Source organism: Herpailurus yagouaroundi, unplaced genomic scaffold (genome assembly GCF_014898765.1).
Source record: "Herpailurus yagouaroundi ecotype Mexico unplaced genomic scaffold, PumYag 77, whole genome shotgun sequence".
NCBI lineage: Eukaryota > Metazoa > Chordata > Mammalia > Carnivora > Felidae > Herpailurus > Herpailurus yagouaroundi.
The window spans coordinates 19,718,360-19,728,367 of NW_024412388.1; positions in this window are offsets into that span (position 1 = coordinate 19,718,360).

The following is a 10,008-nucleotide window of genomic DNA, read 5'->3' on the forward strand; positions in this document are numbered from 1 at the left end:
TTTACTGGGGATGGAGCCTTCAGTCTTCCTGGTGAGTACCCCCATATACCCTTTCTATCTATCCTCTTCTGGGGGGGCTCTCATAGCCCCTCTTCTGGCTGGCCAGAGAAGGGAAGAAGGTGACAAGAGAAGAAGAGACAGAAGGTAGTGTACCCAGGAAAATCTTGCAATGTGAGCACAGCCATCACTAGCCCCAATCCTAAATTGTCTGAAAGGCTTGAGGCACCGATGAGTTTGGAAGCAGGAGCATGACAGGATAACCTTCAAGGGACTTCTGGCTTTGCCCCTCTATCCTCTTCCAGGATGTTGTCTTTGTCTACTCCATCTTGTCTATCATCCCAGTTGTGTCTCCCTTGCTGTCTATCCTTCCCACCTGGGCCTGGCCAAGAGCTTGGGGTTCCAGCAAACTAGTTCCCTCCAAAATGGCCCAGAACTGGGGACCCAAGATCTTGGACCCCTGCTGCCATCCCCTGCCCTCCTCCAACAAAGAACAACTGCCACCTCCAGTGCCTCACCGAGCCTGAAGAAGGAGTACAGCCCTGGACACTGAGCTCCTAGGACAGTATGAAGGTAGATATTGGGAAGGGGCAGGACATTGCACATCTCATCACTCCCACAAGTCCATAGCTTTTGCAAGGGAGAAGTATCCTTGGCAAAGCACCCAGGAAGCAGATATAAATCTTGGCGAGAGGAGGAGGGGACAGTCATTACCAACAACAGGTTCTATTCATTGAGCACCTACTATATGCTAAGAACCGTGCTAAGTGCTTTACAGGTGTTATCTCATTTAACCCCCATGACCATTAGTGACCATTATCATCCCTGTTGTAGAGTTGAGGATACTGAGACTCATGGACGTGAAGTGATTTGTCCCCTATCACAGAGCTGGGATTCTATGCCAGGTCTGAGTTCAGAGGCCAGTCTACACTCCACTGCTTCTCAAAAAAAATGCTGTGGTCAGGAAACCTCAGTATCATGAAATTGTCAGCTCTTACTAAGTATCACACTTCCAAACAAGATCCCAACAGGGTTTGTGTAGAACTTGATAAGGAGATTCTAAAATATATGGAAGAACCAAAGGCAAACAAAAGCCAAGATAATTTTGAAGAGCAAGATGGGAGACTCACTCTACCAGATCCTGAGATTTACGTGAAAGAAACATGGTGCCGGTACAGTGATAGACAACCGACCAATGGGATGAAAGAGCATGGAAGTTGGTCTGGATACATAACGACAGCGTGACAAATCACCGGGGAAAGGATGGACTTTTCCATAAGGCAGCAGGAACAACTGGTTAACCAGATGCGGGAAAAACAAAATCAGATCCGATGGAAACATCTCTCCCTGCAAATAAAACCTTGAGACGCCTGTGGCAAGACATCTCTTCGTTACAGCCAGGATTTATGTTGCAAACCCACAGATCACTAGAGTTTAAAGGACTTCTCTGTTCCTCACCGTTTTGAGGGGACATGGAAGTACCAAGAGGTTTGGGTCTTCCTCAAGATGACACAGCAAGTCAGTAACAGAGCCAGGTCTAGAGCCTTGGTCTACTCTTTCATGCATTCTGGCCAGCTCTCCTGCCCTACTGTGACCCCTCAGCTCTGCACAGAGCTAGAATAAAGTGGAGTGTGGAAGGAGCAGGTGCTGAGTGGGGGCAGAATTGAACACAAGGGTCAGTGCCTCTTCAGACCTAGATTGTGGGAAGGACGAGCCTGCTACCCGTGCTGAGTCAACTTCTAGTTTTCTGAATTAGCCCTTTGGCTACTGTGCCAAGGATGCAATGACAGAGCTTCAGGTCAAGGACCTATTTCTGCCCTTCGCGCAGGGGAAAGAGGAAGATTTCCAAGGGATCCAGCTCAGGATAGCTGATTTGGGCCTTTCTCTCTAGAGAGAGTGGTTTGGCTCAACCATGAGAAGGAAGCTGTGTTTTTGCAAGTTGGTACAGTGTGTTAGGGGAGACACCGGGCTCCCGAATCTGATGGACCTTGTTTCAAATGCAGCGTCACCACTTCCTGGCTGTGTGACCTTGCACAAACCTCTTCACTTGTCTGAGCCTCAGTTTCTTCATCTGATAAATAGAAATAATAACCCTTGGGGCGCCTAGGTGGCTCAGTTGGTTAAGCATCCAACTCCTGATTTTGGCTTAGGTCATGATCTCATAGTTTGTGAGTTCAAGCCCCACATCAGGCTCTGCACTAACAGTGCCCAGCCTGCTTGGGATTCTCTGTCTCCCTCTCTCTGACCATCCCCCGCTTGCTCTATCTCTCTCTCAAAGTAAATAGACATTAAAAAAAATTTTTTTTAAGAAATAATAATCCTTACCTCAGGTTCTTTGTCAGGATTCACCATACCAATGCTCGTGCATTGAAGCAGGGCCTTACTTGGACAAGGTGAAATTGAATGATGTCAAAAACTATCCTGGACTGCTATTGCATTAAATAAAGCACTTGGTTTGCAATTAGGGTACACATTATACCAAAATATTGTTGGGGTGCCTGGTTGGCTCAGTTGGTTAAGCATCTGACTCTTGATCTCAGGGTCATGAGTTCAAGCCCTGTGTTGGGCTCTGCACTGGGTGTTGGAGCCTTCTTAAAAACTAACATATATCTTTCAATATTAGAACCATATTCAATGCAGTAGGAAACTCACACCAAAAAAGGCAGCCAGATACCAAAGACCAAATGCTATGGCAGATTTCTGCCTTTTGCTATCTCTGGAGGAGTCACTGAGGGGTGCCTGGGTGGCTCAGTCGGTTGAGAGTCTGACTTTGGCTCAGGTCATGATCTCATGGTTGTGAGTTTGAGCCCTGCGTCAAGCTCTATGTGTACAGCTCAGAGCCTGGAGCCTGCTCCCGATTCTATGTCCTCCTCTCTCTCTGCCCCTCTCCCACTCATGCTCTGTCTCTGTCTCTCAAAAAGAAATGTGAAAAAAAAAAAAAAATAGAGTGGTTATTGAGCAGAAGACATAGTTGCCAGCACTAGTTAAATTCACGAGTTAGGACGGGGTGCCTGGGTGCTCAGTCAGTTAAGTATCCGACTTTGGCTAAGGTCATGATTTCACGGTTCGTGAGTTTGAGCCCTGCGTCAGGCTCTATGTTGTCAACTCAGAGCCTGGAGCCTGCTTTGGATTCTGTGTCTCCCTCTTCTCTCTGCCCCTCGCCCACTTGCACGCGCGCGCTCTCTCTCTCTCTCAAAAATAAAAATAAAACATTTAAAAAATAAGATGAATTAAGATCATGCATCAGTTACTATGTGTTAGCACAGAGCTGGCACATAAATGAATGTGAGGCAGTAATAATGTAGTTGGTGCTGATATTATTTTTATTGAATCTTCTTTTTTTAATTTTTTTTATGTTCTATCTGAGAGAGAGAGACAGACAGAGAGATCAGGGGAGGTGCGGAGAGACGGAGACAGAATCTGAAACAGGCTCTAGGCTCTGAGCTGTTAGCACAGAGCCTGATGTGGGGCTTGAACTCACGAGCAGTGACATCATGACCTGAGCCAAAGTCAGACGCTTAACCGACTACACCACCTAGGCGCCGCTTTATTGAATCTTCTAATAAAGATACTTGGTTAAGAGGCACCTGGGTGGCTCAGTCAGTTAAGCGTCCGACTTTGGCTCAGGTCAGATCTCATGATTCATGAGTTTGAGCCCCACATCGGGCTGTGTGCTGACAGCTTGGAGCCTGGAGCCTGCTTCAGATTCTGTCTCCCTCTCCTCCCCTGCTCATGCGCGCTCTCTCTCTCTCTCTCTCTCTCTCTGTCTCTCAAAAATAAACATTAACAATTTTTTTTAAAAAAGATACTTGGTCAAGTGAGAACATTTGAAAAGAACTCTGGATTGGTGGAGAGAACAGGTGCATTGGATTCTTTTTGTTTGTTTCTTTGTTTACAGGCATTATTACAACCCAGGGGGTTGAATCAAATACAGCAGACTCCACAAAAGTCTCTCTGCCTAAGGGACCTACAGTATCCTCATTGACAACCTCAGCTCTATCCAGCAATGGGAGAGACAACATGTCTGCAGTTCCGATTAATGCATCACCAACAATCAGGAGGACAGCAATGTCAGAGTCCTGGAAGAATACAACGCCAGCTACTCCTCCCACTTTACCACAAGCCAACTGCTCTGCTGGGTCCACTGAACAGACAACCCCCGTACATGAGACCCAGGAGGAGAGACCCAGAAGCGCGGCCTTGTCCAGCATGGCCACTTCAGCTAAGACCCTAAAACAGAATCAGAGAGCTCCAACCACACCCCGTTTAGCATCAAGCTCCATAATCAATGGATTGGAATCATCATTGTCCACTGACTCTCAGATGTCAGCCAAGATCACTGCTCCAGCAGCGTTAAACATACCAGGCGATGACATTACATCATCAAGGTCCATGACAGCCACTGTCTCTGAGAAGTCAGCTACAATGAAATCCTCAACAGCACTGAACAAGACCACTGATGTGAAAGAATCTCTATATCCAGGACAACGAGTGCAGTTATCCACACTGACCCTGACCACCCTAGGGACAGCTGCTTCTAGAACAACCGTATCTGGGACTCAGGAAGGAGAAACTATAGGCGCACCCCCACCCCAGCATGGTGAGCACGCTGTCTGAAACACACCACGGCTCTGCCACACGGACACCTTCTGGGCCAGTGGAATCAGCCCCTGGTGCCCTGACTGCAGCAGCCCAGTCACCTGAGACAGCAGCTGCTCATTTGATAGCCCTTATCCCCAGCTCCTCAGGGACAACACAGCCCTCTGATAGGACTGGGTCCAGTCAAGCTTCCCCTAAACCCACCCAGAGCAGTAGTCCTGGAGCACGAGCCTGTGCTCCGGACAAGTACCCAGCTGAAGGGGGAGTAGCTGATAACAGCTATTATGCCTACTCGGGTGAGTCTGAACAACTCGTGTCTGTACAGCAAAGAAGAGGTGGGGGCCAGAGTGGACATCAGAACTCTGTGAAGGCCCAGACAAATGAGTGTCCAAAGGCCATGGGAGGGCCAGTGAGATTTGGTCAGACATTGGCCTCTAAAGAGTCCACTGGGGTAGAGGTGATTTCTAGTAAGAGGCTAGGTAGCTGAGCACATGAGGTTGTTGTAGTAAGTTCAGGCTGCTGTAACAAAATACCAAACCCGGTGTCTTATAAACAACAGAATTTTACTTCTCACAGTTCTGGAGGCTCACAGTCCAAGGTCAAGGCACGGGCAGATTAAGTATCTGATAAGAGCCCACTTCCTGGTTCACAGACAGCTATCTTCTCTATAGTGCCAGGGGCAAGGGAGTTCTGTGAGGTCTCTTTTCTGGGTTGGGCGGGGAGGGTAGAGAGAAAGGGAGAGAGAAAATATTTTCTTTAATATTTTTTATTTATTTTGAGAGAGAGAGGGAGGGAGAGAGAGAATGTGTGGGGGAGGGGCAGAGAGAGAGAGAGAGGGAGAGAGGGAGAGAGGAGGAGAATCCCAAACAGGCTTTCTGATGTCGGGGTGGAGCCTGATGTGGGGCTCAATCTCACAAATCATGAGATCATGACCTGCATGTAAATCAAGAGTCAGCTGCTTAACTGACTGAGCCACCCAGGTGCCCCCTGGGGTCTCTTTTATAGGGGTACTAATCCCATCCATGAAGGCTCCATCTGCATGATATAATCACCCCCAAAGCCTCCCCTCCTAATACCCTTGTATTAGGTATTAGGATTTAACATATGGATTGCTGGGGGCGGGGGGGGGAGCATAAAAATTCACTCCATATCAGAGATAGAATGGATAATTCATCAGCTCCCAGGACCCCAATACTGTCCAGAGAATGAATCTTCCCAGAGGAAGGAACTGATGATCCATGAAAGACAAAGGCTGTAGCCCCCAGAAGAGGCCAGGAGGGGCTAGATAGTTGATGGGACAAGACCAGTGTGACAGATACTACAGAGAGGCTGAGTTCACAGGGCCTCCCTCACGTGGCACAACTAACTCCCAGACTCACCCTCTGGCAGGGCAGAAGCTGGGTCCTGGGAATCAAAAAGATGATAGTATCCCCCAAATCTATGTCCCCCATAGTCAAAATAATTCTAACTCCCAAACCTTTCAATTTTATAAAATTCTTATTTTCCTAAAATGACTACTCTGCTTTTTAAAATCTCAAACTCAGGGGCACCTGGGTGGCTTAGTCGGTTAAAGGTCCAACTTTGACTCAGGTCATGATTTCACGGCTCGTGAGTTCAAGCCCGGCGTCAGGCTCTGTGCTGACAGCTGGGAGCCTGGAGCCTGCTTGGGATTCTGTGTTTCCCTCTCTCTGCCCCTCCCCACTCATTCTCTCTCTCTCTCTCTCTCTCTCTCTCTCTCTCTCTCTCTTTCAAAAATAAATTAACATTAAAAAATTCCAAATATCAAGTTCCTTCAAAAAATACTTCTTTAGCATTCCTCTTCTGCTCTCTGGATAATCTAGCCTTGGGATGAAGTTTCCATGACATTCACAGCTAGGCAGTGTTTAACTTACAGGCCAGTATTTCTCAGACTGTGTTTTGTGGGACACCAGTGCTTTGGGATTTCGATAGACATTACACAAAAAAAGGGTGGTGTTCTGTTGTTAAATATATTGGAGGAAATACTGGATTAAACAAAATGGTTTCTTGACTCGGGACTTTTTAGAGGCTTTAATATTCCACCATCTACCATGACTCCCTTAAAAATCAGATTTTGAAAGCAGATTATAGTATGCATTTCCCAAGATTATCTGTCCCCAGAATCCTCATTCTGAGGAACATTTATGCAGCACCTTGGAATACACCTGGCTACAGAGGAGAGGAATTCAGATGAGACTAGAGCAGTGCTGGGCAGGCAGAAGTGACTGGGGTGACAAGTCCAACCCAGGGGGTTTTAGCCACGTCCCGAGTAGGTGCTGGCTCATTAGAAGGTTGTCCCCATGTCAACAAATTGTCTTGGTGAGACCAGGATAGTGTGCTCACTTGTGAAATACTGTGTGTATCCCTCCACAGAAGTTATGAAGCATATTATTGTGTTTTTGTGCACTAAGGGTGAGACAGCTTTTCTTTTTGTGTTAATTTTTTTCCAGGTTACTAAGAACATAAAGTCTGCAAGATAGACTGTCTGGGTTTGAACTGTGCCTCACTTTCTTCTGCCGGGGTTAAGAGCACATTTACTGCATAGCATTTATGTTTGAGGGTTAGCTGTTATCAATATTACTATTTGGCATTCTGTATCACAATATACTATTGATTGCAATAGCAGAAAGTTATGTGGCTGACTTAACCCCCACCTTGCCCCGTCTCACACACCTGCCCTTAAATTGTAACCCATCCCTCTGACCAAATATGCCTGCCAAAACAGAAACAGTGAACTTATTTAAAAAGGAAAGGGGGTGGGGTGCCTGGGTGGCTCAGTCGGTTGGGCAGCCGACTGCGGCTCAGGTCATGACCTCTCAGTTTGTGAGTTCAAGCCCCACGTCGGGCTCTGTGCTGACAGCTCGGAGCCTGGAGCCTGCTTCCGATTCTGTGTCTACCCCTCCCCTGCTCACGCTCTGTGTCTCTCCATCTCTCAATAATAAATAAATGTTAAAAAAAAAAAAAAGGAAAGGGGGTAAAGTCTTTAAATTCAAAATAATAAAACAAGTCCAGAAATATTTTACACTGATATCTCCATTACATTTTGCTTTTTAATGACTTTTAAACAGGTCTTCTCAAATTCGGCGGAAAGTGTGGAAAGAGCAGGTACAGAAAGGAAGGAAGGGTTGAGTATCAGCTTCTCATTCATCACCCAAAAAAAAGGTATCAGGACACAGTGTGTTGCAAGTGGCAGAAAACCTATTCCCAATTGGCTTGAGCAAAATAAATAATAAATAAAATTGAAACCATGAAATAAAACAGAATTTGTTGGTTCATGAGACTAAAAAGTCCTGAAGAGGGCTTGAAAACACCCCAGCCTCCTGCTCCTGGCTCCCAAAGGCACTCCCTCCCCTCCCTCAGGGTTGTCTCTTCATTTTTTTTTTTTTTTAAGATTTTATTTTCGGGAAGGCACCTGGGAGGCTCAGTCAGTTGAGTATCTGACTCTTGAATTCAGCTCAGGTCATGATCCCAGGGTCATGGGATCAAGCCCTATGTCGTCTCTGTGCTGAGCACAGAGCCTGCTTGAGATTCTCTCTCTCTCTCTCTCTCTCTCTCTCTCTCTCTCTCTCTCTCTCTCTCCCTCTCTCTCCCCCCCCCCTCTCTCCCCCTCCCCCGCCTCTGTTTCTCTCTAAAAAAAAAAAAAATTAAAGTTTTTTTTTTTTAAGGTTATTTGTTTTGAGAGAGAGTGAGAGAGCAGGCTCACAAGCAGGGGAGGGGCAGAGAAAGAGGGAGAGAGATATACCCCAGGCAGGTTCCGCTCTGTCAGTGTGGAGCCTGACCTGGGGCTCGATCTCAGGAACCGTGAGATCACGACCTAAGCTGAAATCAACTGTCAGACGCTTAACCAACTGAGCCACCCAGGCACCCCAAAAAGATTTCATTTTTAAGTAATCTCTACACTCAACGTGGAGCTCGAACTCACAACTCCGAGATCAAGTCACATGTTCCACCGACTGAGCCAGCCAAGCACCCCTGTGTTGTCTCTTCAGATTCGACCTTTATAAGACAGGAGCCTTGATTCAAGCAGTGTAAGCCCTTCAAAATCCCCAAGGCCCAGGCTACCTGTTGGAATGTGAGGGAAATCAAAGAACAAAACAAATTAGCATCTCTAAAAATAATCTTGCAAGGCAAGTGACAGAAACCAACTGTTTGGTTGGGCTGCTCAGGGAAGACAGGAGAATTTATTATAAGGTGTCTCCTGGAGGCCATGGATAGGCTCCAAGCAGGTTCTCCAGGGTCTAGGACTTGGGACTGTCAAAGTGGCAGGAACCAGGGAGTTGCCTCTCATCTCATTCTGCACCTACACCTACTTTGTTCCTTTCTCCACACACTGGCTCCCCTGCCTCTTAGCACGTATGACCGAGAACTGCTGTCTCAGAATCTCAAGCTTTATGTCACCTTCTTTTAGGCTCAGTTCCTGGGAAAGAGACTGTGAGTGGATCAGTTGAGGCCAGGGATCAGGGTCCCCCAGGGCCATCATGGTATAAGGGTCTCACCTCCCGTGAGGGGAGTCTTTGTTTAAGGGAGTCATTGTGGGTTAGGCTTATACACCCACAATGTCTCTTCTACCCAGATTAGAACTAGTACCCTTTCCTATGGCATCATCCCAGGAGCCCTTGCACTGGCTCTCCTGCAGAACTGTCCCTAGTGTTGGTGGCCCTGCACTGCCAGCCACAGACAATTGAGGTGGTTCTGAGCAGCTGCTTCCTGAAGACTTACCGCTGGATCCTTAGGGAAGGCACCTTCTCAGGATGTCCCAGTGTCAGCAAGATAGAGGAGGATCACCGTGTGCAGGTCTTCGTGCTGGAGAAGAAGGAGGGTACTTGTGGACTCTGCCTCTCTGTAAGCAAGCTGGGACGGGCTGCCTGTTAAGAATGGGGGAGTGTCTAGGGGAGGAGTGGGGTGCAGGGAGGACTGAGAAATGGGTGACTGGGCACCAGTTGTGACTTTATATCCAACTGACTGAGGAATAATTCTCTGGAATGGAGTCAAGTCTTAGCTATCAGACCAGTCCTTTTTGGGGAAAAGACCATGTTGTCCCCCATCAGACTGGGAATGTCCTTATAAATGACGCCATGTTCGATGGATTGAGATATTGGTTTCCAAACTTGACAGCCACAAAAACCCTTTAAAACGAGCAACTGCAACCTACACCTACTTTGTTCCTTTAAATACACACAATATTTATTGGTTTCTTGCCATGCGCTGTGGATCAAAATCTTTTTTTATGCCCTATCCTTAAAGCTTCACGATAATCCTGTGAAGTTCCCATTTTACGGATGAACAATCTAAGGCTCCGAGAAGTAGAGCGATTTTTCCCAAGTCACACAGTTACTAACAGGGCTGGTTTGTGCTCCTAATTGCTCACTGATGCTGTCACCTCCTTTGTTTGGA